We start from the raw sequence: 19,595 nt of genomic DNA on the forward strand, positions 1-19,595 counted from the left end.
GGGGATAAAGAAGTAGGAAGTGATTGGATTAGATTTTTCCATGTTTATTGACTATAATACATAATCTTGAACATCATTAATAGATATATGAATACAATGGATTTTACAAGGTATAAACAAGGGAGTTATTGACCGATATGGGAATGAAATGGAATTCTTATTACCGTTATACATCCATGATAGAAAAAGAGGAGAAAAAATAAGAAAGAAAAATAAATAGAAGGAGAAGAGACGAAAAATTTAAGAAATAAACTAGAGATCGGAAAACATAAAAGTATTCTAAAAGTTTCTGGTACGATGTGAACACAAAAACGGATAGAGTGTTGAAAAAGACAAAAATAAGTAAGTTTTTTGAAAAAAATGGAAGAACGAGAATTTGTATAGGGAAATGATGAGAAAACGATGAGACGGGTCACTAGAGCCGAGAAGAAACTGAATGAAGTACGTAGTGAGAAGAGAAAAATAAATAAGTGCAGCAAACAAGAAGTAAAGAATAGAGAAGAAAGATGCGTTGAAATCAAAGCTGTAGAAGAAACAAAAACAGATGTTTAATGGTTAGTAGGATAGAAGAAAATGTCAGAATCAGGAACAAAGAGACTAGGAGAATGATAGAGGAGAAGAAGAAGAAGAATGAAGAGGAGAAGAAGAAGAAGAAGAAGAAGAGGAAGAAGAAGAAGAAGAAGAAGAAGAAGAAGAAGAAGGACACGAAAAATCAACGAACGATAGAGAGCCAAGTTGTGTCACAAGGCGGGCCACCACAATAATAGTATTGTAAATGGAACAATTATAATTGTCGAAGTAATTATTATTGGAGGTAATCTCAATTTGAATAGTCTCTCGCCAGACTTTTTGTAGGTGAGCCAGGGCATAAACTAGCAGTCCTTAGCCTCATAGTTGTTCATATCTTGTTTTTTGACTCTTATCTCTAATTCCTGTTCATTTTCAAACTAAAAATCACTAATTTCCGCTGTTATTCAAGACAATTGCATTATAATTGAAGGAAGTTCAGAGAAGTAACTCACTCCAGGAATGTATTCCATAGTCTCCTGTTTTCAAATACAGCTTTTTTTCAATTTGGTTTGGTGAGTTAGTCTGAGATTATCCTATACTATTAAACGAGCAACTTCTGTTTATAATTATGTTTAGATGTTTAAATGTTTGTATTTCACCGGATTTCGAAAACGGCTCTAACGATTCTCAAGAAATTCAGAACATAGTAGGTTTATAATATAAAGATTCGATTGCACTAGGTCTCATAGACCAAGACCAATAGTGACATATGGGGCCGAAGCTTGGACATTGACTACACGAGAAGAAGGTCTGCTTCAGAGATGGGAAAGAAAGATTTTAAGAAGAATTTTTGGAGCAATCAAGGGAAATGAAATATGGAGGATAAGAACAAACGAGGAACTAGGAAGATTGTTCGAAGAGACCAGTATTTTATCTGTTGTGAAAAGTATGAGGCTGAGATGGGCTGGTCATGTGTGCAGAATGCCGGAAGGGAGGGTGCCGAAAATGGTGCTGGAAGGCAAACCCGGAGGAAGAAGACTATAAGGAAGACCAAGAAAGCGGTGGGTAGACGATGTGGAAGAGGATTTGCGAAGACTGGGTGTAAGAAGATGGAGAAGAACAGCAGAATGTCGAGAGGGGTGGAAGGATGTGGTTGTGAAGGCTAAGGCTCTACATGGGCTGTAGTGCCAATAATGATGATGATGAGGTTTATAATATAAAGATTCGATTGCACTAGGTCACATCCCTGGGAAAACTCGCTGAAGGACATAAAAAGGATAATCGACCGAGCAAAGTGAGGTCTAAGATTCAAGTCGACGGTTTGGCATTTATCTTAATGTTCAAATGTTTAAATGTTTATATGTTTATATGTTGCGCATTTACGGCGAAACGCGGTAATGAATTTTCATGAAATTTGACAGGTATGTTCCTTATTTAATGCGCGTCGACGTATATACAAGGTTTTTGGAAATTTTGCATTTCAAGGATAATATAAAAGGAAAAAGGAGCCTCCTTCATATGCCAATATTAGAGTAAAAATCAGACTATAGAATCATTCATCATAAATCAGCTGACAAGTGATTACACAGATGTGTGGAGAAGCCAGTCTATTGCTGTATTTCCATAAGGTCTATAGTTTCAATCAGGTACTTGTGGATGAGAATACTGCGTGAGGTCTACTGTTCACAGAACTACTAGTTATTATTCATCCTTGAGAAAAGAGCTGATAATAATTATTTCGTCGTCTGTTGGTGATGAAAGTGAGTGAGCGAGTTCATGTGTGTGGGACTATTGTCAAAATTATGACTCAGCTGTTGAACTTTTGTAATCATTCAATCAGGTACTTAGTGCCGGTTGCAAAAAAAGCCGGGTAATTTTCAATCCTGATTGATTCCAGTAGATCCATCTTTTTGAAAAATTTGGTTCACGTCAAGTTAATCGTCAGGATTAAAATTCAACAGGCTTTTGTGCAACTGGGCCTTTGTAAGGGAAATTTTTGGATTCCTCTGGGAATTAACCTCAATTTACTGTGATTAGATAGAACATTTCTGTATGGATGTTATTATAATTTCTTCTTTTGTAATACATTTTTTATGCTTTTGTACTCCAGAGAGAAACTCGGTCCCCGATATTTGTAAATGAATTGACGTAAATCAAATCGTTATAATAAAAACTCTCAACCCCGAAATTCATCCATCAACAATTTAGAAAAACACGTTTTTCTATTTATTTCATACGACATGTAGTCAAATTCTTTATTGATTCATACAACAAGTACATCATCAAAATGATAGGGAAAGAAAAAATAAGGTAACCTTGTGCTATTCCTCTCCCAAATTTAGATAAGGTTACACGTAGTCCGAAATAGGTCAAGTCTTGTAGCTGTTCACGTCAAAAAATATCAGTCCTTAATTTATTTTCACAAAGTAGATATTTAAATTTAGATGTTTCAAAATATTTAAGTAATGCATGTCGTATGAGATACATTGAAAAAAGTGTGTTAATACATTGCAGCTCTGAATGAATCAAGAAACCATCATCTTTAATCTAGAAAAACTTGCTATCAAAGTTTAAAAATGTTCTTGATATGAAAAACTTTGGAGGTTTCCAGCCAGGACTACATGAATCTCTGAAACAATAAGTTGTATCGATTTAGAAAATCCATTAACTCTAATCGGTGATGATTCTACTTGTTCACTGGAAAAGCTGACAAAGATGTTGCATTTTTGACCAAGCGAAGTGAGGTCTAAGATTCAAGTCGACGGTTTTGCGTTTCTCTTCATGTTTAAATGTTTATAATATTATGTTCAAATGTTAATATGTTGCGCATTTACGGTGAAACGCAGCAATAGATTTTCATGAAATTTGACAGGTATGCTCCTTTTTAAATTGCGCGTCGACGTATATACAAGGTTTTTGGAAATTTTGCATTTCGAGGATAATATAAAAGGAGAAAGGAGCCTCCTTCATACGCCAATATTAGAGTAAAAATCAGACTATAGAATTATTATTCATCATAAATCTTGCTGTCGAGTGGATTTTAAAAATTGCATGACATTCGCATGCAATTCAATATCTCAATGTAACTTGATAAAAAATCAGCTGCTGTGTGGACTATTATTTGCATGCCTCATTGAATGCAATTTTTATGCACTATTAAATTAACTATTGATTGCATGCGTTATTGCAATAACATACTAAAATAACATAGTATTGTCTCTCGACCTTTCTCTGCTTTGAACTCGGGCTGACCTGTTGCCAGTATGTCTTGAAGAAGATTATCTTTTAATGTTTGAATTTTTGATACACCAACCCCAACAGCCATCAGCCGTTTCACACCGATATCTCGCCGACACTACATACAGACAGAATTTACTCTGATGGACAATATAAGAGTAGGCTGTGGTTTATAACTGCGCGAGGTCAACTGTTCACAAAACTACTAGTATAATTATTATCAAGTATAATTTACCAAGTTAATTCATTCGAGTGTAGTATTTATACATTTTGTCTACCATCTAGGAAGAACATCTAGTTAAATTTTAAAAATGACGAAAAGGTAGAATGACCTAACACCAGAAAAATGTTGGAGAGATTGTAATTTACCAAACAAGCCACTTGCATCCTTTTGATTGTTTCAAATGAAAAGTTCAGAATTTCATAAAATTTGGGGGATCAAATCATCAGATCTCTCATCGTAGAGAGTTAGTTTTTGGTAGAGAGTTAGTGGGAAGGATATTTTTAATATTCTTTCCAAAGAATGGACATTGATATGTCCAAAGCTCCGCCAATTTATGTAGATGCATAACAATATAATTATAGAAATATAAATAAAAATATAAATCTCAGTAACCTTTATGAATTATTTAATCACAACATGTTTCGGATATTTTTTCACTTGAAAATGGCATCAATGTCCGAATCATGTTGTGATTAAATAATTCATAAAGGGTACTAAGATTTCTATTTTTCTTCCTATTTCTATAAAAAGTAGCCCTATACAGAAAATAGACAATATAATTATCTATAGTTATTACAAATTGCTTTTTTCATACCATATGCAGTTCAATTTACTATTTTCTTAGTCTATATTATGTAAATTCATCTATAATTTTGCTGTATTGTAAGCTATTGTATATAAGTGTATAAGCCAGTATATTGTAATCTACATGAATAAAGTACTCAATCAATCAATCGTCATACCTCTCATTAACCACGCACAAGCCTATGGCTAATGTGGGCATCATCCTCAGCAAAGGAAACATGTTTACAAGGTAACCTACATACAAAGTTTATTTCTCTCATTCTCTGATTGTAAATAAGTTTTCTAATATTTTTACTTTCCTTGCCCTATTACCATAGGTAAGGAAAGTATTGCTTCCCGAAAAAATTTAAGGTACCCCAATTTGTAAATTTCTATACGTTTCAAGGTCCCCTGAGTCCAAAAAAGTGGTTTTGGGTATTGGTCTGTGTGTGTGTGTGTGTGTGTGTGTGGTGGTGTGTGTGTGTGTGTGTGTGGTGTGTGTGTGTGTGTGTATGAGTGTATGTGCGTCTGTGTACACGATATCTCATCTTCTAATTTAAGGGAATGACTTGAAATTTGAAACTTAAGGTCCTTTCACTATAAGGATCCGACACGAACAATTTCGATCAAATGCAATTCAAGATGGCGGCTAAAATTGCGAGAATGTTGTCAAAAACAGGGTTTTTCGTGATTTTCTCGGAAACGGCTCCAACGATTTTGATCAAATTCATACCTAAAATAGTCATCGATAAGCTCTATCAACTGCCACAAGTCCCATATCTGTAAAAGTTTCAGGAGGTTCGCCCCATCAATGCAGATACATTCCCAATTATCAGGCTTCAGATACAATTGAAACGAAAAAAATCAAGTGGAGTAGATTGTGCATGAAAATCTCTACAATTAATGTTCAGTAACATTTTCACCTAAAATTGAGAATAAGCTTTAAATTCGAGAGAATGTGATTATTCAATTGCAAATTATTGTTGATTCTATCAAATCATTCACTATGAAGAGATAGCAGACCTCATGTGTGTCTCCAACGTTATTGCCCTGTCACCAGCTGGCTCAAATCTTTGAATAGTAGACTTGAGATGTGCGGGAACACTAGCGTCAGGTGATCAATTTTCATAACGGCAAGGAAAGTTGTGTGAGTGCGCCACACCAGATTTTTATATTTTATTAGTGGCTCTCATAATTTGATAGTTCTATGAAACAGACCCCAGATTCAGCACATCCGCCTATGCTCTAAATGCTGCCAAGTTACATGAATCGCACCACGCAGAAAAACTGTGTCAATAATGCGATACAGGTAGCAGTATCACAGGAAGAATAGCTGTTACAAAGTAGGAACTGATAGTTATTTATTAACTGGAACGGAGATTAATTATTGGAATAACAGAGCTGGAGAGCGAAAGTGAAATGGTGGAGCTTTTTGAAAGATTAGTCAGATTCCAATGAAAGTTCCTCTGAGCTTACAGGACCGGTTTTGGACCATGGCCACTCTATAGTACCTGGCAGCGCAGTCTACGCTCGCTTCCGAAGAAGCACGTGAGGTAGGTTGTGGTCACATGTTTGACCTATTGCCCTATCTAGGGATCTATAAATATCTATGATGATATTCACATTTAGCCGACAGCATTCCTTATAAATAGCATCAATCCTTTCCCATTCATTTATAATTTATTATTTAAAATTGATGGTTTCTTGATCCATTCCGAGCTGCGATGTATTAACACACTTTTTTTCTATGTTTTTTCACACGACATGCAGTCAAATATTTAAGTAAATAATCAAAATCGAAAGTACTACAGTCAGTAAGTAAAATATTTTGATTATTTACTTAAATATTTATTTGACTACGTGCCGTGTAAAATACATAGAAAAAGTGTATAATTATTTGTCTTGGAGTTGATATGACCGACCTGATACTATGTATTTCACACGACATGCAGCCAAATATTTAAGTGAATAATCAAAATCGAAAGTACTGCAAAGATTTGACTATTTAAAAGATTTTGACTATTTACTTAAATATTTGACTGCATGTCGTTTAAAATACATAGAAAATAGTGTATAATTATTTGTCTTGGAGTTGATATGACCGACCTGATACTATGTATTTCACACGACATGCAGCCAAATATTTAAGTGAATAATCAAAATAGAAAGTACTGCAAAGATTTGACTATTTAAAAGATTTTGACTATTTAGTTACTTAAATATTTGACTGCATGTCGTTTAAAATACATAGAAAATAGTGTATAATTATTTGTCTTGGAGTTGATATGACCGACCTGATACTGCACCCTATAGTAACCTATTCACTGCAGCTAATGATAAACAATATTATTTAAGGTATACAAATATACTAAAGTGAGCCCCGCCAGGCACCTGGGCTAGAAAACTCTCCCATGAACTGTTGTACTGATTTTGAAATCCGCAACTTGTAAATTCGAATCAATAGAATTTAATTTGCTTACTCCTTCGTCCGTCAGAACCAGAATTTAAGACAGACAACTGAAATCACGTGTCGGCACATAAAGGACAGACAGTATTGTGATAGTTCTCAAAACACAAATCAGCTGTCAGCTGGAAGTCACTACATTTTTACTTTCCTTGCCCTATTACCATAGGTAAGGAAAGTATTGCTTTCCGAAAAAAATTAAGGTATCCCAATTTCCAAATTTCTATACGTTTCAAGGTCCCCTGAGTCCAAAAAAGTGGTTTTTGGGTATTGGTCTGTATGTGTGTATGTGTGTGTGTGTGTGTGTGTGTGTGTGTTGTGTGTGTGTGTGTGTGTGTGGTGTGTGTGTGTGGTGTGTGTGTATGAGTGTATGTGCGTCTGTGTACACGATATCTCATCTCCCAATTAACGAAATGACTTGAAATTTGGAACTTAAGGTCCTTCCACTATAAGGATCCGACACGAACAATTTCGATCAAATGCAATTCAAGATGGCGGCTAAAATGGCGAAAATGTTGTCAAAAACAGGGTTTTTCGCGATTTTCTCGAAAACGGCTCCAACGATTTTGATTAAAGTTATACCTGAAATAGTCATCAATAAGCTCTATCAACTGCCACAAGTCCCATATCTGTAAAAATTTCAGGAGCTCCGACCCATCTATGCAAAGTTTGATTTTAGATTCTCAATTATCATGCTTCAGATACAATATAAACAAAAAAATTCGAGTGGAATAGATTGAGCATGAGAATCTCTACAATCAATATTCAGTAACATTTTCACCTAAAATGAAAAATAAGCTCGAAATTCGAGAAAATGTGATTATTAAATTGCAAACTGTTAGCAACTGTAGATTCTATTAAATCATTCACTATGAAGAGATAGCAGACCCCGTGTGTCTCCAGCGTTATTGTCCTGTCACCACCTGGCTTGGATCTTTGAATAGTAGACTTGAGATGCGCGTGTACACTAGCGTCAGGTGATAAATTTTCATAACGGCAAGGAAAGTTGTGTGAGTGCGCCACACCAGATTTCTTATGCACTTTTATTCATTTATTTATTTATTTATTCATTTATTTATTCATATGCAAATACAATTCAGGTAAATACAATTGTATTTTATGGTAATACAATTCAGGATTACTTTCAATGTAATCCTGTTATATCCTCAAAAAGGACGAAGTAGTGAGTCAATTATGTTGGCCAACGAACTCCATCTGTATAATGGTTCAATAGTTTTTGTGTTGGAAATTTGAAGTTTCACTGAAGAAGATCAGGCCGGGCTGAGTGGAAATAGTCCAATTTGAACTCGTGGGAATTATATTCTCACTGTTCACTGTGTGCAAATCACGTGTTTGGATTCAAGACTTTATTTTGCAGTGAACTGTTGGTACATTATTTGAACTTATGTGCCAACTTTATTCTAATCAAACCGGTATGTGAGACTTGCAATACTGCCCCTGAGCAAAAATTCGAGAGAATCTGATAAGGTGTGGCTTAAATCTTCAAGACGTACTTTTGACTAGTCAGTGGTGAGCACGAAAATTGAATGAAGCTATGTGATTGGTCAATGGGTTATATATTACTCCCTAGAGTGACCGACCAACAATTGAGGCCGTTTTGAACATTCGAATACTATCATTTTTGTATTGTAAAAATGTTACGAAAACTTTTATGAATGTTCGGTTACCATACATTTCTATACGTATGCAGTTCCGCTTGTAATTTGTATAATTTAATTCTCATTAGAACGTTCAACAATGAATCTAACCGTGAATTTTCCGTTTTGATTGATGATCTCATTTTATTAACTTTACATTAAAATACCAATGTTCAATAACAACAATGGTTCATAAACATCATTAGCCTAAAGCTGTGAAAAAGGCTAAAAATAAACTTTTTACTCGTGATATTTTTCAAAGTTTTATGATTTGTATATCATCAAGCTATCAAAATGAAAAAGATTTCTCAAAAAAACATTGTTTTCCTGATCGTTACTTTCTGAGATATGAGCGCCTAAAGTTAAAATTTTTGGGACAGAACATTTCAAATTCGGTAAGAGATAAATCCATGAGATTTAGAGGATAGATTCTTCATGGTATTGTTAAAACAAAAATTTTCTGAAAATATCAATTTTGAAGATAGTTATTCAATTTACTAAAAATAACCATAGAGAAACGATAGCATAAGTAGATATCCCATGGTATAGGGCGCTTATGTCGCAACTTTTACTGTTATTTCCCATGTTATTTCCCATGCAGCTGTGTGACGCTGGTAGTCTTTCAAATTGTGCCGTTCCTACACTCTCACCCCAACAAAACAGTAAAAATTGACAATAATCGACAGTAATCGGCTTGAGATAACAGTAAAAGTTGCGACATAAATTCCCTATACCATGGGATATCTACTTACCCTATTGTTTCTCTATGAAATAACTCAACTAAAAGTTATTTCTGGTTATTTTTAGTAAATTGAATAACTTTTCCAAAAATTTATATTTTCAAAAAATTTTTGTTTTACTAGATCCAAAATACCATGAAGAGTCCATCCTCTAAATCTCATTGATTTATATCGTACCGAATTTGAAATGTCCTGTCCCAAAAATTCAAACTTCAGTCGCTCATATCTCAAAAAGTAACGATCAGAAAAAAAATGTTTTCCTGAGAAAACTTTTTCATTTTGATAGCTTGATGATATACAAATCAGAAACCTTTGAAAAAATATCACGAGTAGAAAGTTTAATTTTAGCCTTTGCACAGCCTTCATGCGAGAAAAATATTTCATTTCACATCAATATTGCGTTTCAAAAATTCAAATTCGTCTCATGATTAGTCTATCAAATTGACCTTCTGGAATAAATTGTTATTCGAGCTACTCATTTCATTTAAAATTTCTTTTCCACAGTATATTTATCTGTATGAACATTTTATATAGTTAAAAAAGTCTATCTTCCAAGTCAATTTTGCACCTTCTAAAGTAATCACACATGTTCCGTTTTTCTCTTCAAGTGTTTATTCTCATAAAAATAATTTCTATGTCAAAGACTTCAGACACTGCAATAATGGAACTGAAACTGCTTCTTCAATAATGAAACTTCTGAAACTGCAATAATGCTTTCTAATGTAAATATTATGTATAGACGTCAACGGTATCAATTTTATCTAACTAGCGAAGGAAGGTCACAGACTCAAGGAGGAGAACCCTGTGGAGATCAGAGTTTGCTTTCAATTGAAGATGTTCTTGAGATTAACTCAGTCTTTCTAATTGGGTGAACGTGAGGTTGATATAACAACCTGACTACTGTTGATGGAAAAATTTATAGGCACCTTACCCACTTGTCATAAAAATAGAACAAAGTGAAACTGTATTCGACACGGTACGATCGAAAATAAATTTAATTGATTAGTTTGTGTAGCTCATTTTATGAAGGTGTGATGATCGAAACATTAATTGATAACCTGATACAATTGTCAATTAACTGTCACATTACTCTCGACCATCGCAGCTGCACAAGAATCAAATAAAATTTAACCGCCGTAAAATATGTTATACAACGGAACCAAATGGAGGAATCAGACGTTAATGTGAAGAACTAGTTTTATTATGATTAATTCAATTGGATATTTTAAGAATTTCCTCTCATTTATAATATATAATATATAGTAGGCTAAAAAATAGATTCAACCAACACATTGTTTAGACAATGCTGAGGCATTGCAATGAATATAGACATATCTATATTCAATACCAAAGATTGTCTAAATCTTTAAACAGTTTTGAAGCAGTTGGGCGAAAGGTGTATAATAAGTTACCGCTACACTTCCAACAAACACCCCTAAAACTGTTCAAATTAAAGGTACACGATTGGCTGGCAAAAAATCCTTTTTATAAATTAAGTGTATTTTACGAGAGCAGAATCAGCTTACCTTAATTCTTATTGTTAGCACGTATGAACTAGCTGCTTAATTTTGTGATATTGTCTTTGTTATTATTTTGTAATATTTGGAAATGTAATAGTAACAATGTGTCTCTTAATGTGTGACTGTCTATTTCATGTTCTATTTGTGTGACTTTGTCTTGTGCTTTTTTGGCTGGCTGACAATAAAATTGTATTTATTTATTTATTTTTCATTTATCGTTTTCGGGTGAATAAAATCGATCTATTAACATTTGACAACAACTTTCAATAGGATTCTTCATTTCGGTAAAAATCTATTACATTAAGCGAGCAATTTCTGTATATCTGTTTATATTTTTATATCTGGTTATTTTTATATTTTTATATCTGGTTATCTGGTTATTTCAACGGATCTCGAAAACGGCTCTAACGATTTTCATGAAATTTGGAACATAGTTGGTTTATGATATCTCTTTTCTGTATAGGGCTACTTGTAATATAAATATAAAGAAAATAAAAATCTCAGTACCCTTTTTTTGAAATATTTTATCACTACATGTTTCGGACATTTATGCCATTTTCAAGTGATATGAAGTCACTTCATATCACTTGAAAATGGCATAAATTTCCGAAACATGTAGTGATAAAATATTTCAAAAAAAGGGTACTGAGATTTTTATTTTCTTTATATTTATACTACAAGTAGCCCTATACAGAAAAGAGATATCATAAACCAACTATGTTCCAAATTTCATGAAATCGTTAGAGCCGTTTTCGAGATCACGGCAAAGTCACTTCATATCACTTGAAAATGGCATAAATTTTCGAAACATGTAGTGATAAAATATTTCAAAAAAAGGGTACAGAGGTTTTTATCTTCTTTATATTTGGTTTATGATAAATAAATTCGATTGCATTAGGTCTCATCCTTGGGAAAACTTGCTGAACGACATTAAAAGGATAATTCATCCTTGGCTGAAACAGCTGAGACTTTCGTCGTCTGTGGATAGTGAAAAGTGAGCGAGTGATTCTGTGGAAAATCAAATTATCGCATCCCCGAAATTCATAAGCTGACGTATAGCCAGCTGTAAAATATAAACACGATAATTTTAGAGAATTGTGTTCTGTTTATCAATAAATAAAAATAACGAGCGAAGCTCGGTGCCCCGATATTAGAGTTTAATGTAGATCTTCTTAACCTCCTGATTTGACTCTTGATGAGTGTTTTCATTTTCAAACTTCCTCTGTTATTCTTTGAGTGAGTATGGGCAACCATTGATGACGTGTTTGAAATTTTCTAGATGTTTATAAATCTTATTAACAATAATAAGACTACGGTATCTGAGATATTAAATATATAATTTATATGAGCAATAAACGCGCGGTAATTGATTAAACATTTCCGTTTATTTTGGAATATTTTAAAAGCTGTAGGTCCACTCATCTCCAACATCATCATCATCAGTTCCATTACCCACGCACAAGTCTGGACCTCATGTGAGCTTCATCTCAGCAAAAAAATTACGTATGACTTCCTCATCAATCTATATTTGGCTTGAAAATTATAACAAAAAATGTAAACAGTTGAATGACGTTGAAGTTTGACATAATTTGATAAAGCAAACAATGAAAAACTGGAAGTGCAAACTGTTATTCAGATCTGTAGCACGGGTTTTCCTCAATCTAGCGAAGAGCGTCTTCAGAATAATTATGGGAAATCCCATCGATTAAAATTATATTTGCAAAAACTTTTTAAAAAGTTGGAATCTCATGTCTCATCTTTCTGAGTCGTTTATTTTGCCATTCAATAGAGGTTACATTAATTTTGAATGTAATTCACTCACTTTTTGAATGCTATCAATTACTTTTTTATTTATAAGGTAATTATTTTATGTGGAAATATCAAGTAAACTAGTATGTCTACTAGTATGTGAATGTTTTTGTGATTTTTCTGGCTTCAAATTTATCAAGTTTTTTAATATTTTTCAATTTATTAATGCATTTTCAAGTGTAATAATAATTTGTTTCATCTTTCTGATCAACCGAGATACAAATTTTTTAGTATAATGTATATTTGGACTGTAAATTTTTTGTGATCTTTATAAAAGTGTTTTCATAACCTCATTTAAACTATTTTTATCAAAATTAGGGAGAGGAACAGTTTTGGGTTTATCCTGTTGATTCTCTCCCAATCATTAATTTGATGTTGTGATTAAGGAATGTAATAAATGTAAATGTAAATGTCTACAAGTGAATTAATCGGAATAGAATCTCTCTCCTCATGAGAGAAATATCCTTCAATTTGAAATCTTTTAGAGAATAACAAGTATTGAGATTCAAACGTCTTTTTCTATAGCTAGATAGTCATTTATACACATATAGATTTTTCCCGTACTTATAAGTTAATTATAATAGAATTTATAAGGATGGCAAAAAATCGTACGTTGAAAAATTGATGTGTCTGTAACTAGACTATAAAGACATTCATTATTATCAAATGTCAGCATTGGTTCTTGGTTGAATGAGAGGAATTTATGTTTTTACAAATAATATGCTGACAGTTTTAAATGAATCTTACTTGCGAGCATGAAAAATTAATCTTCAAGAGAAAACATTTGAATGATAGGCCTAATTATTATTCCGGCTTCACATTAAAAATGTAAATTCTATACCGGTACTGAGAGAGCCTACGTCTTTTATGGTCGTAAAGTCTCTATCATTCAAATTTTTTAGTAGCTTATGTCAATTTTTTAATATAACTATGAATTTTATCAAAATTAGGGAGAGGAACAGTTTTGGGTTTATCCTGTTGATTCTCTCTCAATCATTAATTTGATGTTGTGATTAAGGAATGTAATGATTGTAATAATGTAATGTAATTTTATGCAATGGACAACCACTTTTGTTGATGGACGGATCAATTAATTCATTGATAACTTTTCCAATTTTAATAGATACTCAAGTGCAGATATCAAGTCCAGATTCTTCTATATATTATTTTCTACTACACACTACATACCTGTATCAAAAAGAATGAAAAAATCTACCTTGTTGGTTATTCATCTTGTTTTCATCAATATTATTACAGTCGTATTTTAATATAACTTCAAAGTGAAAAAGCACTCACATTCTTTGGTGTGGCGACGACCGTTTCGTGCTGGTGTTGCACATTCTCAAGCCAGACAGAAACTAGAGTATTTAAGGTTATAAGGGTGAGTATTTGGGGACCAAATGGCTTGAGAATGTGCAACATCAGCACGAAACGGTCGTCGCCACACCAAAGGATGTGAGTGCTTTTTCACTTTGAAGTTATATTAAAATACAATAGTAAAAAAATGTAGTTTTTATCCTAATGAGGAAACTTTTAACCGAATTCCTTCAGACATTGTGCAAGAATATTAACTTGAATTTTGATTTTCCATCGGTAAATTAAGATAGAAATCAAACTTGAAAAACTTTACTCTACTCTAGTACCGTATATAATAGTGCAAATATTTGCTTATATTGTCAGTGTACCCACTTCAATTCCGGCTTGTAATTGAATTTATATTTCAATAAGCATGATTGCATGATGCTCACTTGAACTCTTGAATTGAGTGTAGACCTCAGGAGGGATAGTGAGAGATAAACTACGCACAGTTTCATAACTGAATTTGAAATTTAAATTTTAAATGTAAAAAATTGAATTTTAAATATTTTAATTTAATTTTTATAAATCTCCATTAAGTTATTTATTTTTTAGATTCCCGATTTGTATGAATTGATTTGAAGTAGTGAGAGCACGAAAGAGGCGTCCCATTCTGTTGTTTCATGTTTATAATAATTATGTTTATGTTATCGATGCAACTTCTGTGGGAAAACATGCATGAATTAATAGATATAACACTCACCCCAAGTGTGTGACAACTCCCTTGTTCTCAAGACCAGTTCCCAACCGCTGTTATCAGTTGACAGCCTGTTATCAATATTCTGCACCCGCGCGAATACTCACACAGCAGTGATAACAGTTACAAAGTAACAGATAAAACACGACTACACTTACGGCAAAGGATAGAGTAACTGATAAGAACGGTTCACCTGATTGATAAGAGAAATTCTTCGCCTGTTATCAGTTATGAACAGATGTCAGCGAGACTATATTATCAGTTATGAATCAGTTTTACTAGACACGAGTGAGTGTGAATTAACCAGAGGTCGAATAGTAACTGACTGTTGGGCATTAGTACTGGAGACTGGAGGTCTATCAGTCAGACGTGCCGAAGAAATGAAAGTAGTTATGGTCGGGAGGGGGAGCGGGGTCGTCTGGCTTCTTGCAGACTGCCAAAGACGCTTGAGAGAAGCTCACATGGCGTAGATCGGGTCATACATTGGAGGGACGCCATTGGAGGGATTTGTAGTCCTACATTGATTGTCTGCCAGTCTACAGTCCTAGATCCCTAAAGAATTCTCTACAGACCTTGTCTACAGTCTGCATTGTTTGTCTGTTTTTTGAATTGTGATAATGTAATGTGATTTTCATATAATAAATTATATCAACATGTCAATGATTAATATAATTGTACTAACTTACCCGGCGAACTTCGTACCGCCAAAAAATCAATGTATCTCATGTCACACTGGACTTTGGTGAATCATGAAATTTATCTGACAATCAATATTTTCATTTACATCTCAATACGGACTTCCTATGTGCTTAAAACTTTTTTTAGTTTTATCACAGAGTGACGTGTTTATTACAGCTGGTAAGTTTGGATGCTAAATCGTATTATCACAACATGATCTTGAATCATGACCATCTTCCCAATCTACGTTAGCCGCTCAGCCGACAATTTCGAAAACATAGGTCTGTAAAATGGATTAATATATAATTTTCATTAGCCCCACTATTAAAATTTCTGGTCAGAAACCATCCCCAATATTCACACAACATATTCCCAAAGTTTCATGCCATTCTGTCAAGTAGGTAGTTTTCGAGTCTATAGGGAACAAACAAACTAACACACAGACATTCATTTATATATATATAAATGATGTTATATCAATATCATATTCATATTAATTTTTCTAACTTTTCTTTATGATCAAAGGAAAATAGGCAATCAATGTAATTATAATTAATTTATTTATATGGAGACAACACATTTATATGGAGGCAGATAACTCCTTATGTGTATCAAGCCTTATATGTCTCCCCGTGATGTGACATCAAGTATCTAAGTAAGTAAATATATGTGTACATCTTTGTAAACTAATGTTAGGGAATATATACATTCATTGTATTCGTCTACTCATCTACAGTATTAATGAACGATCTGTTGGTCTAATCTATTTTTGTATAGTAAATATTTTATAGAATAGATAAATTATTGCATGTACAAGAAAGTTGTCAGACCCAAACAGTAATCGGTGCTAAATATTTATATGTTGAATCATTATATGCTGAATATTAGTCAACTCCACCCAACCCCGCCTAATGAAGAATATTTTAATTTTGTTTCAATATTTCCAATGTTTTATAAAATAAGAACACAAATCATCTACATTCTGTCAAAAAACATAAAATTCTTTAAATCACTTTTTGTTATTAGAAAAAACGACTAGCAGTCAGATATTTCACAATAAATGATAATTCTTTCTAAAGTTTTCATTCTTCTAGAATCAAGTCCCCCCCCCCCCACACAGACCTGTAGTCTTGTAGGGGGTTTCCTTTATATATCATTGTACTGAAACTAATTTCTGTGTGTAACATTCTAGGAAATAAATTTATTTGATTTGATCAAGTGTTTATAATAATGTCATGTGTGTATTGTATTTTCAAATATACTACAAAATCCTTACATGTTTTGTAAATTTTGGACGCGTTTCAATTCATTCCATCTTCAGTGTTCCTTGATCCTCCAATATGCTATACATGTATGACAGTCGTAATGCTCATCGACGGCTCAAATTATATATTCAGGCTAGGTGGGACCTTCCCGCAAGGAGCTCCCCACCAACAAAAAGCCTAAAGCTGCGTTTACAACAAAGTTATTAACAAAATGTTCATTTTTCCGTCCTTATATATTCTATTAGATTGAACATAACTTATCATACACATGATGAACATATGTGTTTGTCAAGCTCCGTTTAATCTAATAGAATCTATAAGGACGGAAACATAAATATTTTGTTAATAATTTTGGTGTAAACGCAGCTTAACGAATTTACTTCAATGTGAAAATTATATGCATAAATTTTGTTCTCAAATTGCTTCAAATGCAATTTTGTACAATCACATAGTTAAGACTCTTATCCTATACTATTAAACGAGCAACTTCTGTTTATATGTTTAGATGTTTGTATGTTTGTATTTCACCGGATCTCGAAAACGGCTCTAACGATTCTCACGAAATTCAGAACATAATAGGTTTATAATATAAAGATTCGATTGCACAAGGTCTCATCCCTGGAAAAACTCGCTGAAGGACATTAAAAGGATAATAATTATTATTCATCCTTTGAAAAACAGCTGATAATAATTATTCCGTCGTCTGTTGGTGATGAAAGTAAGTGAGCGGAGTTCATGTGTGTGGGACTGTGTCAAAATTATGACTCAGCTGTTGAACTTTTGTAATCATTGAATCAGGTACTTATTAGTGCCTGTTGCAAAAAAGCCAGGTTATTTTCAATTCTGATTAATTCCATTAGATTCATCCTTTTGGAATGGTCTTCTCTGATTTGGTTCACGTGAAGTTAATCAGGATTAAAATTTAACTGGCTTTTGTGCAATTATAGTAAGGTCCACGTTATAATGGCAGTGGATAAAGATAGAAGAATAGCGATGCCCATTCTCTGCATTGATTAATTATATTTCTACACTGTCAAAAACATAATTGGCATCGTTGTGGACCTAGAAAGGGATAGTACCACCGGCTTTGTCGAATGATAGACAAGGATAGCAAAACCAAAGTTGATCAAATACTGTCATTATAACGTGGACCTCACTATAGGCCTTTGTGAGGGGAATTTTTGCATTCCTCTGGGAATGAATCTCAATATTTACTGTGATCAGATAGAACATTTTTGTATGAATGTTATTATAATTTCTTCTTTCCTAATAAATGTTTTATGCTTTTGTACTCCAGAGCGAAGCTCGGTCCCCGATATTCATTGTAATTACGAAACGCTTGATACATCAATTTTCATGTTTACCAGAAACTTGAGTTGAGGAATCTCTCAAATGGCAGCTTCTCAAATTTGTACACGCTGCTCTAGCGATGTATGTCTCGATGGTCGTCTGTGGTGAAGCGAGCTCCTATCTCCTATCAGCTGCCGTGTGTTGCCTGTAGCCTGTTGAGCAGAGCGTACAGTGTTCAAGTTGTTACGTATTCCCGGCACGAACAACAGGTGGCTGAGGTGTGTGCCCGAGAGAGAAAGAGAGCGAGTGAGAGAGAGAGAGAGTTGGTGTGCATGTGTGAACTACTGGTTACTGTGTGGTTGGATTGTCAGTATTGATCGAATGAGAAACATTGATGTTGTTCATAAGAATTGCTGTCAGTTTAAAATGAATCCCACTTCTCACTATAGAAGGAGGTAGGTGACTATGCTAGGAGGAGTCTTTCACTCAAGTAGTAGAGAATTTGAGTGTCAGCCGATTCAAATAAGATGGCTTTTAGACTTTTTGTTTACAGCTGCCTTATAACGTACAACGCTGATTTCTGTGTATCAAGAATTTTTACTTTCCTTGCCCTATTACCATAGGTAAGGAAAGTATTGCTTTCCGAAAAAAATTAAGGTACCCCAATTTCTAAATTTCTATACGTTTCAAGGTCCCCTGAGTCCAAAAAAGTGGTTTTTGGGTATTGGTCTGTATGTGTGTGTGTGTGTGTGTGTGTGTGTGTGTGTATATGAGTGTATGTGCGTCTGTGTACACGATATCTCATCTCCCAATTAACGGAATGATTTGAAATTTGGAACTTAAGGTCCTTTCACTATAAGGATCCGACACGAACAATTTCGATCAAATGCAATTCAAGATGGCGGCTAAAATTGCGAAAATGTTGTCAAAAACAGGGTTTTTCGTGATTTTCTCGAAAACGGCTCCAACGATTTTGATCAAATTCATACCTAAAATAGTCATCGATAAGCTCTATCAACTGCCACAAGTCCCATATCTGTAAAAATTTCAGGAGCTCCGCCCCATCAATGCAGATAGATTCCCAATTATCAGGCTTCAGATACAATTGAAACAAAAAAAATCAAGTGGAGTAGATTGAGCATGAAAATCTCTACAATTAATGTCAGTAACATTTTCACCTAAAATTGAAAATAAGCTTTAAATTCGAGAAAATGTGATTATTCAATTGCAAAAAATTATTGTTGATTCTATTAAATCATTCACTATGAAGAGATAGCAGACCTCATGTGTGTCTCCAGCGTTATTGCCCTGTCACCAGCTGGCTCAAATCTTTGAATAGTAGACTTGAGATGCGCGGGAACACTAGCGTCAGGTGATCAATTTTCATAACGGCAAGGAAAGTTGTGTGAGTGCGCCACACCAGATTTTTTAAATGTGTATTACCTAGATAAATGAGCATCATAACGCATTTATTCACTTTAAACTGTTTTAAATAAATAAATAAATAAACTGTCAGCATTCTTTGAATCGTTTCAAACAGCACACCTGAAGGCAGAGTTAATGAATGTCACAAGAGGCTAACTT

General features: G+C 33.8%; 1 protein-coding gene across 1 annotated transcript in view; it reads right to left on the reverse strand.

The window, feature by feature from the left end:
* The window catches only part of LOC111057803 (pancreatic triacylglycerol lipase-like), a gene marked incomplete in the record, with an annotated part of 80,803 nt that extends 65,671 nt beyond the window's left edge, over nt 1-15,132 (reverse strand). Inside the window, 1 exon segment of the mRNA XM_039419676.1 lies at nt 14,785-15,132.
* Nucleotides 15,133-19,595: the final 4,463 nt, after the last annotated feature.

The sequence above is a fragment of the Nilaparvata lugens genome, chromosome 1, assembly GCF_014356525.2.
Source record: "Nilaparvata lugens isolate BPH chromosome 1, ASM1435652v1, whole genome shotgun sequence".
Taxonomy (NCBI): domain Eukaryota; kingdom Metazoa; phylum Arthropoda; class Insecta; order Hemiptera; family Delphacidae; genus Nilaparvata; species Nilaparvata lugens.